This window comes from Panthera pardus, unplaced genomic scaffold, assembly GCF_024362965.1.
Source record: "Panthera pardus isolate Hobbes unplaced genomic scaffold, ASM2436296v1 HiC_scaffold_12, whole genome shotgun sequence".
Classification (NCBI taxonomy): Eukaryota; Metazoa; Chordata; class Mammalia; order Carnivora; family Felidae; genus Panthera; species Panthera pardus.
In genome coordinates, this window is record NW_026526677.1 from 91,339,403 (window position 1) to 91,357,393 (window position 17,991).

At 46.9% G+C, this 17,991-nt stretch overlaps 1 protein-coding gene and 1 long non-coding RNA gene across 7 annotated transcripts in view; both read left to right on the forward strand.

Annotated features, from left to right (window-relative positions):
* Positions 1–17,991, forward strand: part of KIRREL3 (kirre like nephrin family adhesion molecule 3) — a 551,439-nt gene that overhangs the window by 46,701 nt on the left and 486,747 nt on the right. Inside the window, exon 1 of one of the 6 annotated variants that reach the window (XM_019421385.2) lies at positions 7,117–8,033. The exons of the other annotated variants lie outside the window; for them this stretch is intronic. The gene's annotated coding sequence lies outside the window, so the exon portion shown is untranslated. Of the gene's footprint in view, positions 1–7,116; positions 8,034–17,991 lie in introns of those variants that run through there. 6 annotated transcript variants of the gene reach the window in all.
* LOC109250356 (uncharacterized) lies at positions 11,568–16,408 on the forward strand. Its single transcript, XR_002072999.2, has 3 exons — positions 11,568–12,231; positions 12,507–15,351; positions 15,758–16,408. It is a non-coding gene; the product is annotated as an uncharacterized LOC109250356 (long non-coding RNA).

A 17,991-nucleotide genomic window follows, 5' to 3' on the forward strand; every position in this document is an offset into this window, starting at 1 on the left:
GCCGTCTGGGCACTAATGCAATCAGCACAAGGCGTCACCAGTGTAATCGGTGAGCCGGTCAGTTCCCCTTCTTCCTACTGACCTCTCAGCTTCGGCTGACTTAGGGCCCCTGTGACATGTTTGTGTCAACCATGCTTAGGGCGCCGATGAGGGGAAAAGCCAGGGACATGGCTGTCTCCTACACGATGTATCTATCTCTGTTAACCCTTCTTTTTTGCACCTGTCTATGGTACTGAGCACATCGGGAGAGACCTTTCTGCCTCACCCGAGGAAGAACGTGCTGACAGAGCCAGGCTGTCTTGAGATGAAACCTACCATGGTAGGCATTCAGTAACGACTGTTAAAATGAACTGCCCATGAGATTCAACCAGATGACCTTTAATGGCCCTTCCTGGGTTGAGATATAATGTTGCGAACCAGGCTGTCTTACGGGGTTTTCACTGAGTGAGTGGAAAAGACTGTTTCCCCTCCTCCATGGACAGGCAAGGTTTTGCACTTTCTGGGCCATCTGCTCTGCCCGGCCAGTCTTAAGGGCAGAGAGGGAACGGGGCAAGGGGAGCGGGTGATAGACAGAATGGCCCCAGAAAGCCAGGGTGGAAGGAAGTATTTCTGAGCCCCCAGACAATTTGTAACCTGCACAATTCATATTATCAGCAATGAATGTTAAGTAAATCAAATTCTCCATTGAAGTAATAAACAATCAGCTATCATAGCACAAAATATGTCTGAACTCAACTCTAATGTGACTGTAAAATAAAGTGTCAAATCTCAGGCATTTTTTTTTTTTTTTGAGAGAGAGGACTGATAGGAACTTCCCAAGCTCCTTCTATTCCTCCCTTGGGTGCGAGCAGTGGCTAAGTCTCCGCCCTCTGGGCCCTACGGCAATGACTTCAGTTACTCAGTCCCTCTGCTTTGGAAACCCTGGGAAATTACATGTGGTATGAGAGATGCTCACAGCCCCTGGTGAGAATTGAGATTCTGGGCGAACACACACATCTACTCACACACGCATGCATGCACACCCGCACATGCACACACACCCGCACACGCATGCACACACACGCGCGTGCACACGCGCCCACACGTCGGGCAGACTTGCATCTCGACCCCTGTATGCCACTCAGCCGATTGTAGTGTGAGACCCAGCCTCAGCAAAGAAAGAAAGGGGGGAAGAAAAGACCTAAGTCAGGATAACATAAATAAGTCTGTGGCAGGCAGAGAAAAACCCAAACAACTAATAGCACCAGAGAAAAGTCACTGCAGAATTTATATAAAAAAAAAGCGTATCAGAAAAGCTGTTCCAGAGGCCTCGGAGAGGCAGAAATCACGAAAATTCTTTCCTGCCAGCCTGTGGCTTAAATGTGTAAGAATTACTCTTTCATGAAAAATCGGTGACCGATTTGATTATTTTCTGTCAACAGTCAGCCCTTTTGTTTGTCGTCATACTTGGTGGATTGACAGGTCTCTCCTCCTCCCTCTCCAGTGTGTGTGTACGTGCATGCATGTGTGTGTGCGTGTGTGTGCGTGTATTTAACTCACATTGATGTCTTTGGTCTTCTTTTGCATTATCAACATGTTTAAGTCAGAAACAGGTAAACAAAACTCCATCGGTGCTTAAACCCTTACTGTTCCTCTCTCTCCTGTCTTCATTTCAACCTTTTACAAGACAAATTTGTAGGATAAATATATAGATAGTTGTCTTAGCTGGCTTTTTTTTTTTTTTTTTTTTTTTTTTTTTTTTTTTGTAGCATGATTTCGGTTCTTCTTTTCCTTTTCCTTTGGCCGATTGCTTCTTCCCTCGAGAGGAGTTCATTGCTACAGACTTCAATAAAGTGAAAAGGCTGTCCAGGGAACATTTGGCCAATTCCTCTGCCTCTCTGCAGGATTGATTGGACCAGGCGATTTGTGACTCCTGCCTTTCCTTCCATCACTCAGAGGCTTAGTTTTCCTTCTGGTTGCTTTGTCTCCAGTGTCTCATATGCCAGCATGATGATTGGCACAACTGTCTTGAACACTTCAAGTGCAATTAGTCCTTCCGTGAGGAGGAGGAGGAGGGAGGCAAGCGTTCCTCCTGACACAAACAGTCTTCTTTTTTAGGACTGTCTACCACTTTGAGCCATTCCTAAGCAGAAGACACCCATCTTCCAGTAGCAGATACCCCCGTGCCTTCCTCGTTATGCCAACCCTCACATTGGTCAGTAAGGCATTATTGAGAGTCTGTTGTGGGTTCTGCAGAAAGTCAGATGCTCTGGGTGTCACGCTACAACTTTAAGACATGGCTTCTGCCCCTTTGAAGCTTACGTCTTAATTAGAGAAACATCCAAACATATGAAGGTCCTGATCAAATGCCTGAAGTGTGTCTACTGATGCACCCACCTCAAGTCTCTAGATTGTTAGGTCTTTTCTGTTTCTTTTATTTTATCTTACATGTTAAAAAGCGTATGTGGCTTCTCCATTCCAAGGCTATCTTTAGCACATGTCCTTTATACCTCTTGGGGTGGACAGATGATGGTCCCAGACGTGTTCACATCCTAATCCCCTGTGCCTGTGAATTTGTTACCTTACATGTCAAAAGTGACTTTGCAGATGAGATTTGGTGGAGATGCGATTTAAAATGGGGAGATTTTCCTAGATTATGTCGGTGGACTCCACGTAATCACAAGACAGGGGCAGAGTCTGAGAGGGGGAGGTGGCAACAGAAGCAGAGCTTGGATGATGTGGGGCCGTGAGCCAAGGAATGCAGGAAGCCTGTACAGCTTGGAAAAAACAATGAAATAGACTTTCCCTTGAGCTTCCAGAAGGAACCCAGCCCTGCTGATAATGTTTTGAGTTCCGACTTCCAGAACTGTAACGTAATAGATTGGTGCTGTTCTGACCTACTGAATTTGTGATCATTTTAATACAGCAGCAGTAGGAAACACACTGATTGAGCCATCCCTGGTCACCTGACCCACATTTGCGTCTTTGGTCTGTATCTTCTTTTCCGCAGGCTATGAGCGGCCAACAAATCTAGGTTATAAGTGAACAAAACTGTTTGTTTTTAAACTTTCATTGTTCCTCTACTTTCTGTCCTTTTCAACCTTTTGTAGCCAAGTTATTTTACAAACAGTCTAAGGCATTGATTCTCAGATCTGTCTATGCCCAGCATCACCTGAGAAGTTTTTCAAATAATGCACCTGCTCAGGCTGTTCCACGGATCTGCTGGATTGGGACCCCCCACCCCACATCCGCTCACTGAACTGTAGCACCTACCACACCAGTAAAACAATTCGTGAGAAAGTTAATGAAGTTACTCTTCCCCACCCCCCATCTTCATAATCCCCAAATATGGCACCACATTCAGTCTGTAAACTCTAAAACTCTGCTACATCTAATGTGCTGATCACCTTATTTCTGGAGATTCTTTCTTGGCTTCCAGGTCCTCCTAATTTATCACTAATTGCCCATTTGTTTTCCTTCCTAACCTTAAAGATGAGTCCTCAGATCTGTGTATGTATGTTACCTATGTATGGATCTTTGTATCTATGTGTCTGGTTTTAGTGTTTCCATCATGAATTCCTGTCTCTCTTCTGTGGAGCTCAGCTATCCTGAGCATCACTTCCTCCCTTGTGTGGACAACTTCTAAACTTGTAGCTTCTTCTCTGACCTCTCTTCCAGCCCCAGTATCGCTTTCCCAACTGGCTGCTAGACCATTCTCTGTAATAGCTACCATTTGTTAGATGTTTTTAGTCTTCACGACAGTCCCCCAAGATCTTAGTCCTGTATTCACAGATGAGGAATCTTAGGCTCGCAGAGGTTATGCAACCAGCCAGGAGTCATAGGTCCCTGTGAACCAGATTCAAAATGTACCCTCAATATTCAACAGAATCCTCAATTCTTCTTTTGGCAAGTTTTCAAAATCTATTTACATAGGGAGCTTCCTTGGGGGGTTCTGCAGGCCCAAGTCCATTACCATGCTTCCGTTTCTTCTCAAGGCAAAGAGGGAATATATTTAAGTGTGTACATTTCAAGCGTGAGCTGTTCAAGAGAAGACACCAGCTTTTCTCAGGGTGAGGCATTCCTTATTTTTCCACTTGTTTAAAACTTACCCTTCCTTCAGTGCTCAACTGAAATGCCTCTGTGCACATGAGGTCTCCTAGACCCAGCTCACACAGAAGAAATTGCCTTTCCTTTGAACTAGGGGTTTTCAGGACAGTGACTATATAGTAAACATTTCTGTCCACACCCCTCCTAGCCCTGTGTATCTGGCAACATGCTTCTAGGGCTTTGCCAAAGAAGACTTGAATGATGAGACACTATTGGGAATATTTTGCTCTGCCATCCAGAAACTGGTTTTTCTGAACAGGACACATATCTTTGAACTTTCTCCTACCTCTGAGTAAGTTCTCTGCCCTCATGGGGCAGGAACCCTCTCTCTAAACTAGGCTGGTCTTGGAAATTCCCTTTATTTGGAAGGATGAATTCTTCTTCCCTAAGAGGCCTCTAAATTCAAGTTCTGCTTTATCACTTTTTCTACCAAGGAGTCTAAGTGCTCTGTGCAGATGAAACTCCTAATATCCAGCCCTAGCACCCTAGAATTCCAATGATAAATCTACAGATGGTGGCTCCCCACCTCCACCCTCTTCCGTGTAATGTGAGATGTGGAAAGAGAGAAATCAGCCCATCTCGACACCAACTGGTAGAGGCATCCTCAGCAGGACCTCAGAGAAGGATAGGTCTTCCTACATGGAGGAGGAAAGTGTAAGCTTCCTTTGTAATGCATCAAGCAAGAGTAGAGACTTACAGGTAGAAATAATGAGTGACAGGAGAAAGGCGGCCACAGTGGGGAGACCACCCTGGTCGAGCTGGAGCATTTAAGGGACATGACATTATCTCAGTAAATGGCTTCAGATTCCAAAGGGTCTTAAACACCAGCCAATGGAGATTAGCCTTGACGTTAGGGGCACTGGGTATCCTTGTATATTTTAAAGCTGGAAAGTGATCTAATGCTTAGGTTTCCATAAATAAATAACCAAAAGGAAGAAGGGAAGAGTGGCCAAATGTCTTAAATTCCTCTTGGGCCTATTGCCTGATTTATCTTGGACCCCAAACACACAGACATGTGCAGATTTTCTTGGATTATTTATTTTGGTTTTAACGTACACAGTGGAGAACTCGATGTGAGCTTGGCTGGATGCTTCAGAGAAAAGGGCTGTGTTGTGTATGCATCTGTTGTTGCAACTGGTGCAGGCCATCTGTGGGTGGTTCCTGCCATTCTTAGCAGCCCTCCTTCTCTCTTGGAGAATGAAGGCTCCTACACTGAGTCATTTGGTGGCCGCTGAATTTTATTTTAGGAATGTGTCCTAAATACTGCAGGCTGCCCACTCACTATGCCGAAGAGAATGCCCTTTGAGAAGAGGATTCCTATTTGTCTAACAACAGCTTGCTGCTGGGGTGATCTCTCTCTTTTGTCACAGGCTGAATGGGGAAATGCTCAGCCTTTGATCTCCAAGGCTGAGAGCGTCCAGGGAGGAAGCTGAGCAGCCCGCTATGGTTTGAGTCTGAAACACATCTTTATGTTGCTTCACACGACGTTGCCTGTGGATCACTATCTCGGTGTTCTAGAAGAATTGGAATCATAAAGTTTAAGAACTGGAGGGGACCCCAGAGTCCAGCTGCCTACAGATCACCTGAATGTCCTTTACAATAGTTCCAATTAGGGGTCATTCTGCTGCATCTTGCTGGCTTCTTGTGCCAGAAGACTCACTACCTTGAAAAGATTTCTAATCCAGGGTAGCCAGTAGCCTCATACAATACCCTGTTTATGTAAGCCTTTCTAGAGAGATTGAGTTAGATGTTTTAAAAGCTCACCAAAAATCATACCTGCAGAGCCTACAAATTCATATCGAGGAATGTGGCTAAGGAACTAAATGAATGAATGAATCAAAATGTAATATTCCTTTCCATGGCCAGTAGTCAGGAGATAAAGTGAATTAAAAACCGTGTTGTAGAATAATAAGTGTTAATATGAAGAGGCAGTAGTAGCTGTCATTTTAAGCACTTGTCCTACGTCTTTACTGAGAGCTTTCCATGTACTATTTTATTTATTATTCATTAATCATGTGTCATGATATATGTGTGTGTGTGTGTGTGTGTGTGTGTGTGTGTGTGTGTGTGTGTTGAAGGCTGGGAGGGTCAGGGATTCTGTGAACACTTTAGAGTTTTTTGAGGATGAGCTAATGGTGTCTTCCATCTTCTGTCTCCTACACTGGCTTCTGAATTGCTATCCCCGCCCCAGCCGTCTGCTTTCCTGAGGCTCCACGAAACATTTCCCCACTTTGCCTATCCTATGGTTGGTTGGGGTCAGTCGCTTTTTCACTTCCATCAAGACAAGGCAGGCTCCCTGAGGAGGTAGGCTTTTTAGGAAGACTTAAAGGGGGTGAGGGACTATCATTAGGTAAAGCCCTGAAGAAAGGTCCTGAATGATGGATCTTCTAAATGCATATTAATGCTTAATTGTTTCTGACGTTCTTTGGAGAGCCTGAGCCTCTCCTAATTTTCTTGATCTCTCAACCCTGAGGAAGAGCTGTACTATCTGTCACACTGGACCAGGAACTTGACTTCCTGCATGGCAGTTCTAGAACGATTCCACTGTCTTCCTAGCTATGAGCATAGGATGTGACAGTCCTGGACCTTAGTGAATATCACAATGGTTACAAGAGTCTCTGGGTCCCTCCCCCTGGGCTCTCGATCTCACTGAGATCCTTCTGTAGGGGGGCCCAGATGCATCCAGAGTTTTTCTCATGCTGTGTTTGAAACTTGACCATTTTTTTAATGATAAAGAATAATTTCAATAATGTAGAGTTGGTTTCTTATTAAATCAAAGGAGAAAGATTATCAAGCGTGGTAGGTATTGTACTTTAAGTTGATTACAAAAAGCTTTATTGAGGGTTAACCACTAGGCAATGGATAGAAAATCAATTACACGGTAGTTAAACATCCAATAATATGTGTTCTAATGAACAATTCATATTTAACACCTCTTATGAAATAATGAGCTGTGTTGGAGTTTTGGGGTAGCCAAGCAGCAGTTGGGATATGAGAGTAAAATCTTGAGGAGGCTGACACCATGTTTTATCAAGTAGCATCTCACGGCATCATGGTTATGTGAGGGCTGGTTCACTTCCCATTCCGGTATCATGCCTCCTGACAGCTGACATGACCACACAGCTTCTAAGAGTCACCAGTCTAGACTGAGACCCAAGACTGCACTGACGTCAGATTGGTATGAAAGAGCAAGTCGTTAAGTCACTAAGATGATGCTGTGCATCATGAAATTAACATTTCCAGATTTCCTTAGGTAATGTGGACAGCCAGAGGGTCCTTTTCTCATCCTATCCCAGTCTATAGAGACCCATCTCTTCACCGTCTGCCATATTGTCTCCCACGTGATACATGAGAGCCTGACTCAGGACTCTTTATATTTAAATGGTATTTGCATGTAGTGTGTTCATGAATAACTCAATTCAGTTGCTATTCATGCTTTTCCTTTTTCACCACACCGCCCAATCAAATGTGATTTCAAGATAGGAAGGGGCCATCCAGTCTCAAAACCTGCCAAGCCACCCACATTTCTGGCTTCACTGAAGGTTGTTCTGTAATTCCCTGTGTCTCCTTCTGCTCCGGGTTCTATAATATGAAGCTAGTATTTTCAAAGGAGTTCACAGTTTGTGCCTCCAGAATCAGACCATGGTAGAGTCCTTCAGTTTAGCCAATTCACAGATATTTTGCAGAGTTACAGGAGAGGTGAAGGAGAAAGCAAAGAGTGGAAGACAAGAAGAAAATAGCAGCGTTCAGGTGGCAATTGGAAATGAGAACCGGTGAAGCGGAGAGAATACAAAGCGGCTATTTCATGGGTAGAAGATCGCGATGGGGAAGGTTCACTCATGAGTAGGAGAAGCTGAGTGAGGAAAGGACAATAGGAGGGAGTAAGCTATTGGCTCAGAAAACACTGGCTTTGGCTGGCATTGTGAAGATCATAAAACCAACCTGAGGTAAGTAGGATAGTTAGCATTTGGGAGCTTAGGCTCTAGAGCCTGGCAGACTAGATTTCTGGTCCTTTCTGCCACTTGCTAGCTATGTGGTTGGGAATTTATTTAACCCCTCTGGGCCCAGCTATGCAAAATCTACGTGCTGACACCCAAGTACCTAGTATAAGGTCTGTCGTATCCTTGTCATGAATAAATATTGGACAATGTGTGTGTAATCGTATCTACCCTATATGGGCATTTTTGTGTTGCAAAAAGCCAGGTAGGACATTTCATGTATTGCCTGGTACATATAATATAATTATGAGCACACTTATTACTGCACTTATTTTTAAAATATGCAAGCATTTGATTTTCTGTAGCCATTTGATCTTACTACGTAAACGATGTCCCTCCTGTTGCTACCACGCTGGGAACTGCTGTGAATGCTGGGGCATATTTTGTGAGCTCCCATCATAGTGGCTGGCATTAAACATGCTCCCAAGATAGGTTAAATAAGTGAGTCGCTTGTGAAATTTTAAAGTGGGAGCTCACCTTACTGAACATCTAGTCTAGCCTGTAGATTTTATAGGCACAGCCTATAAATCCTTTTGGGACCAAGTAGAAATCGCTGTAGCAGCATGGCATTTTGTTAACGAGGATGCTGTGGCCCAGGGAGGCTAGGTGGTTTGGGCTGGGCAACCCAGTGTGTGATGACTAAACCAGAAGTATAACCCAGGTCACGCAGTTCTCAGGGTGGTAGCAACCAAGCCTTCCCTTCCAGGGACAAGGGTGGCTAGCCAATTGTAGAGCCTGGGGGCCACCGTGGAAGATGTGACTTTCTCATTTTGCAGTCTCCAGGGGCTTCAGTGTCTTTTCGGAGGAAGAGCTACAACCTGAGGCCTGGAATCTGAGGTCGGGGTCGTCACAAGGGGGTTGAGCCCAAATTCTAGGGCTGTGGGTTCTGAGGTAGAATTCTTGATGGTTCCAAGTAGGATTCCGGACTCCACCTGAATTTCTCAAACACCAGCCCGGGATTTGAGAGCTGGAGAGGACTTGATGTATCAGCAGTCATGATAGGTTGTGGGAAAGGCATGTGAAAAGTGATGGGAATGAGATGAAGGAGGTGTTGAGGAGCAAGAATTCCCATCCCCTTGAAGGTCCTTGTAGCTGGATTAGGAATCAGATTGACACGAGACAGAATAACAGGAGAAAACCAAATTTTACAGGTGTGTATAATGGGACATCCACATAGACAAGGAAATTCCAAAGACCATCAGGCAGCATGGAGTATATATGTCATCCTGAAACTAAGTGGAAGGGGTAAGAGTCTGGGAGTCCAGAGGAAAGGAGTGTACTTCATGGGACCATAAGAGGAACAGATGTTTGGTAATTAGATGTTTGCCCTGCCATACAGATGGGCCACTCCGAGAAAAACTGATCTGTTAATAACCCTTATTCTGGGGAAGACCCCCAATTTGGATTCTTCTGTGTGGTTAAGGGTGGGAGAAAAGTTTCTCTTCAGCCCTCAGGGACTCAATTGCCTTCAGCTCAAAATAATCCACATGCTAACGTGGCACTTTCTGGGTTGGGGGGCTTTCCTGAACACCATCAGAATCAGGGCATTTGTTGGGGGGGGGGAGTGGAAGTTCTGCTCCTTAGGCCATCCTTACTGTTTACGGCTGGTGTGCTGGTTAATCCGAGGGGATTTGCATAGATGCAGGGACCAGGGAAGAGAAGATTTGGGGACCCTGGGGGACAGCAGAGCAAGAAGTGGGAAGGGTGTGTGAGGGCCTGCATCCAAGAAGCTTCCAGTCTCATGGCCCTTTCCATCCTGGTTTGCTATAACCCCTTTCCCTTGGGGCTTGAATCCAGGGAACTCTTAGGGAAAGACCTGACACATGACAAGTACTCAATAGGTATTTGATGAATGAATGAATGAATCCATGAATGAAAAGAATTTTAGAGCTAAAAGGGACTGTAATGGGCCTCAAGTGATGGCTATAACCAACACCATTCAATTATTAATTCCACTAAAGCAACTCTCAAAGCACTAACAGAAGCTTGAAAACGGAGAATTTATAATCACCAACATGCTTGCTGTCACAGTCATGATGGTGGCCTGCTTGGGACCTGTCCCCCTCTTCTGCAGCTGCCTCAGGGAGATGAGAAGGCTTCCGTGTAGGAGCCCAGTGCAGCAGGGGGAACATCTGTGGTGAGTCTAATGAGGCTATTAGGGTGGAGGTAGGTTAGCAGCTTCCCCTGAAGGCACCAGGGGAGACCTGAGATCTGTTTCCCCACCGCCTGGGGGAACATATCTAAAGACTGGCTAAATTGCAGGTGCAGACTGAAAAGATACTGAACAGCCCCAGGCCACATTCTTCTAGGGACCTTGTGGAGACGTGGTGGGGGCGGTTTGGGGGGCGGGGCGCGGGGAATGACTTCTTTCAAAAGGCCTGGATGGGCTGGCTGGAAGGAGGGTGAAGAAAGGAGCAGAAATGGTTCTGCGGACCCTCCAGGGAGCGAGCGGAGGTATTCTCCCGCCGCCCCCGACACAGCCCGTCATGTCGCACTTGGGGGCTGAACGTCGCTGATAGGTAGCAGAGTAGCTGCTGACGCCGGGGAAGTCTGAGTGGTGGGTCTTGTCGTTACAGAAATCACACCGGACAGCAGCGAGGTAGGGGTGGGGACGGCAGAGAACAGGGCCCTGAGAATCTTCGAACGTGTCAAAGCAGTTTTGTCACCGTGAAGGCAAACCCAAAGTGAAGCGTAATGGAGAACTCGAGGCAGATAGAGTCTGTCAGTGAGATTTAATTTGTTTCAGAACTGAGAGAGTTGCGAGAGCCCCCGTTCTTGATTGGAGTGGACAGCGGAGAGGTGGGAGCGCACAGGGCTGGAGCTACTCATTCCAGATAGGACTCCGGTAAACCAATCAGATAAATCTCTTCATTAGGGTCTTGAGTAAAAGGCAAGTGGAAAGAGGGCAGAGCGCAGCCTGTAGATTAAATTTGGTCAGAGCCAATATCTGACAATCCCCCATGCTGTTATCCAAATGAAAGCTAATGCAACTATGAATTAGCAGCCCCAGGAGCAATGGAGGAGGGAATTCAGTTCTCTCCAACTCTGCTCCAGTCTAGACTGAAGGAGGAACCACGGGAGGCTGGCGTCGCTCGCTCCAGGCATGCAGGTGTTGACTGGGGGGTGGTGGGGCACAAGGTGCCCCACTTGGGCTTCCCCACTCAAGTCTCAGAGTGTGGGCCTCAGTCATGTCTTAGGTCTGCTCAGCCAGCTCCGAGAAGGCCCAGGGTGAGCCCTACGTCTTCCAGACGGTTTCAGCTGCAAAGGAGCCTCATCCCCTCTGAGGAAATTTCACCTTGCCTTCCTCCTGCCAGCCTTGAGCATGACTCTTTTCTTCACAGTGAGCCCTGGACAGAGTTCCCCGGCTGGCCCTTGATATTTCTAAATCCAGAAGTCCCCCAGATGGTAGCTACGCTTGTCGTGAGCCCAGTCTGACATAGAGGATTGTCCAGTCATTATGTCGCCCACCTGAAACGAATGTAGCATTGCACGTCAGCTGTACTCCATCACAACGACAAAACATAAGGAGTCCCCACCTAGCCTGAATCCAGTGATAGTGTATCACTCTCCCCTGCCAAACCTTCAGAGCAACCATTTCCCCTTTGTTTTCAACAGAACAGAATTTTAATGAAACTAAGAGCACATAGGGGACCATGGATGGCCTTCCTTCCACTTATGGAGATTGATCTTTAAAGCTTCCCTTGGAGGAAGTGCCTGCCCTTGACCCCTCACATCTGTCATTCTGGTCCCACTGACCCTGCAGTCGTGCCCTTTGCCCTGCCTTCCAACCCACATGGCACTTACCCTTAGATATGTATTCGATATTAATGCATTATTGTTCATTTATCTTTCGGTCTGTTGATTTAATCTCGTCCTGGGCTTATCCTTCACCCGTGTGCCATGGTATCGTGTAAATATGCTCTTACGTACCTAATAGGCAAAGTCGGCCATGTCTAGGTAATTCTTCGGTTTGCACAATGCAATCTACAAAGGGGCCTTCTTTGGATGATGTTGGCGATAATGATATCAGATTGTATGGAGAAGGGCAGAGAAAAGCCGCGATTAGTTCCAAGAGGGAGGCGTTGAGTGGTAGAGACAGAATCTCCTCCAGCCCTCCCTGGGACGGGGTCTCGCTGTCAGCTAGCGGGTAAGAGGAGAGAAGGAATGAAGATGAATGTTTTACCGCTGTGGCTGCCCAAGGCCCGAAGCCATCTCAAAAGCCAACCCCCGAGACCCCCAAGGGAAAGGGCCAGTGGTGCAGCACTGGGGCCTATGGCCCTGATGGGAACATTTATCAGAAATCTGTGCAAATGAGAGCAGGGAAGCAGAGCTTGTCCCAAGAGACGTTGTCTGCACTGGGTGGGGGGGAGGGGTGGAGGGGGGATATCTTAGAATAAAATCCTTTAATGTTTCTCTCCACAGCAATATAGTCTCCTTAATATGACAAATCGGAGCTCCTGCCGTACTTTACTGCCTGCATGTTAATGAGCCGAGCCCGTGTAACAGAGCCATTTGGTGGAGGGAGTTTACAAACAACTTGGTTTTGAGATACTCAGAGAGAGAGGGAGAGAAGGAAGATGAGGTTGCATTGAGAGCCGTAGGTCTGAAGGAGGAGGCTGCCTCCCTACAAGCCTTGGGACTCAAGGAGAGCCCCCTGGAAGAGTCTTTGCTCTTGGAGTGGCCACGCAAAGAGAGCCGGGGGAGACCTCTAAGACTCTGAGATTGCATTTCACTGAAGGACCCGATTCATTAAAATGATGTACAAAACACTCTCCAGGGGGCGCCCAGGTGGCTTAGTGGGTTGAGCGTCCAAATTCGGCTCAGGTCATGATCTGGCGGTCTGTGGGTTCGAGCCCCGTATCGGGCTCTGTGCCGACAGCTTGGAGCCTGGAGCCTGCCTCGGATTCTGTGTCTCCCTCTCTCTGCCCCTTCCCCACTCATGCTCTGTCTCTCTCTCTGTCAAAAATAAATAAACATAAAAAAAAAAAAAAAAACACTCCAGCATGTGCCACAAGATTCCCAGGGTGAATGCAGGTCACTGTCCCCATCTGGCTGCCACTCTGTGGTGCTTGAGTGACCCTCTCCAGCTGGAAGAGCAAGGGAGGGAATGGGACCTAGGCTTTCACAGAATGGGTCAGCCTGTTTTCTGAATCCAGGGCTAGGGTAATGTCCAGATTCCTTACTACCAGGCTCGTGAGGTCACTTTTTTATCTCGACAGGGTGAAACAGTGGCCAGTGTGAGTGAGCCCTTTAGAACACCAGAGATCTTGTCATAATGACGATGATGATGGTGACGGTGATGATGATGATGGTGACAATGTCACATAACATGTACTCCGTGCTTACCAGGTGCCAGACCCGGCACTAGGGGTTTTAGATGCATGTATCATTTAACCCTTACTCAACTAAGTGCTTGATAATACTGTCATTCCATTTTTATGATGAGTAAAGTAAGGCTCGAAGAGTTCAGTATCTTGGTCACAGTTATAAATCTCCTTAGTGATGTCGCATGCAGAAGTATCAATCATTGGAAGAACATGTATGGAGCTTCCTTGAAGGATGTCGTATTACAGAATACTTGAACTAGAAGGAATCTGGACATGATCTGGCCCAACCTTTCTCACTATCCAGGTGGAAAAACCAGCAGCCTGGAAAACAGAAGTGACCTCTGCAAGGCTAGGCCACCAGAAAATGGCAAAGCTGGGGTTAAAGGCCAGATCTTCTGAATTCCAGTGCTTTGTTGCTCTCTGGCACCCTCATTGTCTTTCAGTTTGGAGAGCTGCAGGATTTTAATTTTTAGGTAATGTGTTGAGGCTGGTGGTGAATTAAGCGCACGTTGGAACTAAAACATCTAAGAATTGGGAAAGAGCCGAGGGGAAAGCTGGTGTCCATTGAGCAGCTATAGTTGCACTGAGAAAGAGACCTGGGACACCCGCCATCTTGCTCTAGGGACGCATCACCTGAGATGGGAGCAGCCCTCTCAGGGAAGGCTGCGAGGGTGGGAGGTGTCTGGGTCTGGTCCTGGGATCCTTGTTCATCCAGGCTGGTACCTGAATACTCAAAGAGGATGAATTCCAGACAACAGGGAAATGACCAGAGATGGGCCTTCTCTCCCATCCACCTGAGTGTGCCCAGCCCCTCATCTGGGCTGGAGGGATGTAAATGCCAATTTATGTATCGTGTGGGGCTGGCTGCCTAAGAATCACCTGGAGAGTCATTGATAGACCGATTCCCAAGCCCTACTCCCAGAACTTCTGATTCAGAAAGTCTAGGTTACTATTCACCTATATTTTTTACATTGCCTCCAGGTGATTCTGATTATCAGCCAGAGTTGGAGCCACTACTGAAGGCTCTGATGTCATCGGGCAAACACAGAAGCAGGTGGAAAGATCAACGAACGAGGATAGCCAGTTAAATGAAAAAAAAAAACAAAAAACAAAAAAAACACGGTGATAGAGGGCTTCTGGGTGGTTTTTTGTTTTGTCTTTTGCTATAACCCCTGGGCTCCTGCCAGTGATGATGCTGAGGGTGATTCCAATGTTGAGGGACAAGAGAAAATGGACTTCTGGGTAAGATCCATTATCTTAATGCAGATGAAATTTTCAATAATTACAACTTCTTGTCAAACATGCAGGCTCAATTGAAATAAAGTCGTGAATGGTGCCAGGATTATCTAGATCAATTCTCCTGTATGTGTTATCCCTGGTAGTCGAGAGATAAAGCACCCATCATGCTAGGTAATTATGTGGATAAGTGTGGCAATTCCACAGTAACCCAGCCATAAGTGAATTCAGTGGGAACAATTCAGGCTGATGTAGCTGGAGGAGAGGAGGGGACCAGAGCAAAGTCCAGATAGCATTGTGACAATCATGGCCTCATTTGTGCTGTCAGCAATAAAGCACTATATCACTGCCTGTAGGAGGTAGGCACAAGGGTAAGTTAGAAGAATTCTAGACCATCCCTCAGTTTTCCAGCTGGCAGATTCCCGAAGTGCAGCACTTATGAGCCATGTGACCGGAAGAACATGGCAAACTCAATATTAAGAACATGGCCTTAGCACGTAAGATCAGTGTGTGGCTCCTCTTGGTAAAGCAGAGAATGAACACGCACATGTGTGAGCGCACACACACACACACACGCAGTCCATCAAAACGGGGAGAAGTTACTTCTCAATGTTGTAAATTTAAATGAAGTCCGGAGTAGTGAAGGCCATTTGTAAGGTCTGCTGAGCTAATGGATTCATAATGACTTTTCAAGCTTCGCTCTGGTAAGAAATACTGTTCATTTTTTAATTGCATATAATTATACTTTTTCATAATCTAGGGCAGCATAGCAAAAGTAAATCTACTGGCTTAATTATAAATCTTTTTATTATCTGGAACCCTGCTGAAATAAAAGGAAAGAAACAACTATTGTGTTTTTTTTTTTTAATCTAGTAAAAAGGATTAAAAAAAAAAAACCTCAATGTTAAATGAGTTACGATGTTTTTGATGGGAGAACACTGGTTTGTTTCATGTTTGATATTCCTTTGTTGGGGGGGGGGGGGGGAAGGCTGTTTGTGGAAGTGCCCGGACATTCTGACCTGCCTGTGGTCCAAACTGCCTCCTGTCCTAAGGGAGTGAGCATTTGCTGGTCTGTTCAATAATCTGAGAGAGTCCTTTTTTTATCCCTAGAGGTGGAGTCTGGGAAGAGCTTCAAGCTTGAAGGTGCAGCAGGTTAGGGGGGGAAGGGGTTGTGTTCCGGGAAGAGGTGAGAAGTCTGAGGAGCTGAAGCTCCCAGGATCATACTTGGATTATTCTTTCCACTGGGTTTCTCCTCCTGATCTTCCCAAGACTCTCCTGTGACCCTGTGGCTCGCCCAGAATGACCCTGGGGAGAAAGATGCACTTCTGAAGGACACGGGATGATAACCTGGCCAGGAAGATGCATTGCTTTCATGGAGATGAGATTGGCTGTACCCTTCGTTCCTTGTAGAGTAGAAATGCTGGACCAATCACGTGTAAGGGAGCAGCACCATTCCGGAGGCATGAGCAGGTTCGGGCCGACGTAACTGTGTCTGAGGCAAGGAGAGCAGGCTCACGAAAACACGGGCAGTTCTCCATATTCAGCTCTCCACTGTCACCCCACAAGTCAGAGAGGGTCGGAGGCACCTGCTTCCAGGTGGGCAGCAGAGGGCCTGTTAGCGCCGGAGCCTGGGGGAGGCGGGGAGCCCCTGGGCAGCACCAGCCGAGCCCTCGCCGAACCGTCCTGAAGACCTAGCTTCTCCCTGACCCAGAATTCCACGATCCCTTGAAAAGGCATCAATGCTGGATGCCCCCTGTTTAAGCGAATCAGGTACTCAGTCATTGCTGGGGAGGCAGGGAACCCAGAGAGAAAAACTAATTAAGCTCTTAAAGGCTCGGTAGCCCATATGGGCCTGATGGACATGGATGGGGTTGCAGCCCCGTCTCAGAAGAGGGGGACATTATCCTGAAAGGCGACGGCGGTTCGCCGTGAACATCTCTAAATCCCTCTGCGTTACTTTTTACCACTCTGGCCCCAATTCCGACCCCACGCGCACGCCCCCGTGGCACCTCAAGTGTGGGACACGCTATACATTCTGTGCTTCGAATGGCAACCGCCTCTGGTGGCGCGTGCAACCTGTGCCTGGCGCTGGCTGAGAGCCGCTTCTCTCCCTGCACCCCCTGCTCCGGCAGCCATGTCTTCACCCCCGAAGTAGGGGTTCCCTTCTCCTGGTACTTACTCTGGGCTCCAGATTGCTGTTGTCAGGCTGGTGCTGCCAAAAAGTGGCCCCGAATTTGAACCCCTCTCTCCAAAAAGAAGCAGAATCTCACATCTCCCGTGGAGAACTCCCTTTCATGCCCTCTGATGCCTGCAATCAGGGAGGGGTTCCTGGAAGAGGTGAACTTGACATTACAAGAGTGGTCGTGAGCAGTGAAAGGACAATTGTGTCCAGAAAGTTGCTTTAGTAACGCATTTAAAGTAAGAACCCCCCCCCCTCCCTCCCCGCAAGGGTGATGAGTTTGGCTAGCCAAACTGAATCCCACTAGGGATCATCCAGACCCATTTCCTAAGTATATGATGCTTTCCATCAGCCGGTCAGTGAATCCCAGGGAGTATGCTTTACTCCTCTGGACTCTCCTCAGAGCAGATAAGATACATGCCAGTTTAGACTCCTGGCACCACCACTTAAGAGCTATGTGGACTTTGACTTCATCTTTCTTAATCTCTATATGCTCATCCATAAAATGGGTATAATACTAGCGGGCCCGCGGAGTCCTAAGAATTAGAGAAAAGTCAAGGACCTAGTGAAGTCAGAGGCCTGCTACCTACTCAGTGCTCAACGGGTGTTTTTTGTTGTTGTTGTTGGTTTTTTTTTTTGTTTTTTTGTTTTTGCTGTCTCTGTTGTGGCTATTACATTCCTAGATTCAGAAAACTGGGTACACGTTCCTGTTTTTCTCGTCGCTGGCAGCCTGCCCTTGGTTGAGTGGCATAGTTTTTCAAAGCTTTAGCTTGGGCGTCTGTGAAGTGCAGCTAATGACTTCTGCCTTAACCAGGTAGCGAGAGGTTTCACAACAACCAGTAAAAGTAAAAGCCTAGCACAGTGATTTAAACAAGCAGGAAGTAACACCCCCTCACTTACCGAGCCTTCCAGGATATGCTGTCGCAGTTGGTTTGGCAGCTTGACTGTGTCAGGACGAGCATCTTTGGGGCTCTCTGGGCCCTTTTGTACCAGCTTTTCCCTTCGTGGTCCTTGACTTTTCTAATTCTTAGAAATGCCTTGCTCTAGGCACAGAGAAGGGGGAAGAGGAAGGGACAGAAGATCAGCCTCTCTGTGTCAGAAAGAGGAAAAGCTTTCCCAGAGCCCACCCGGTAAACGTACACTCACATCTCCTTGACTGCGACTG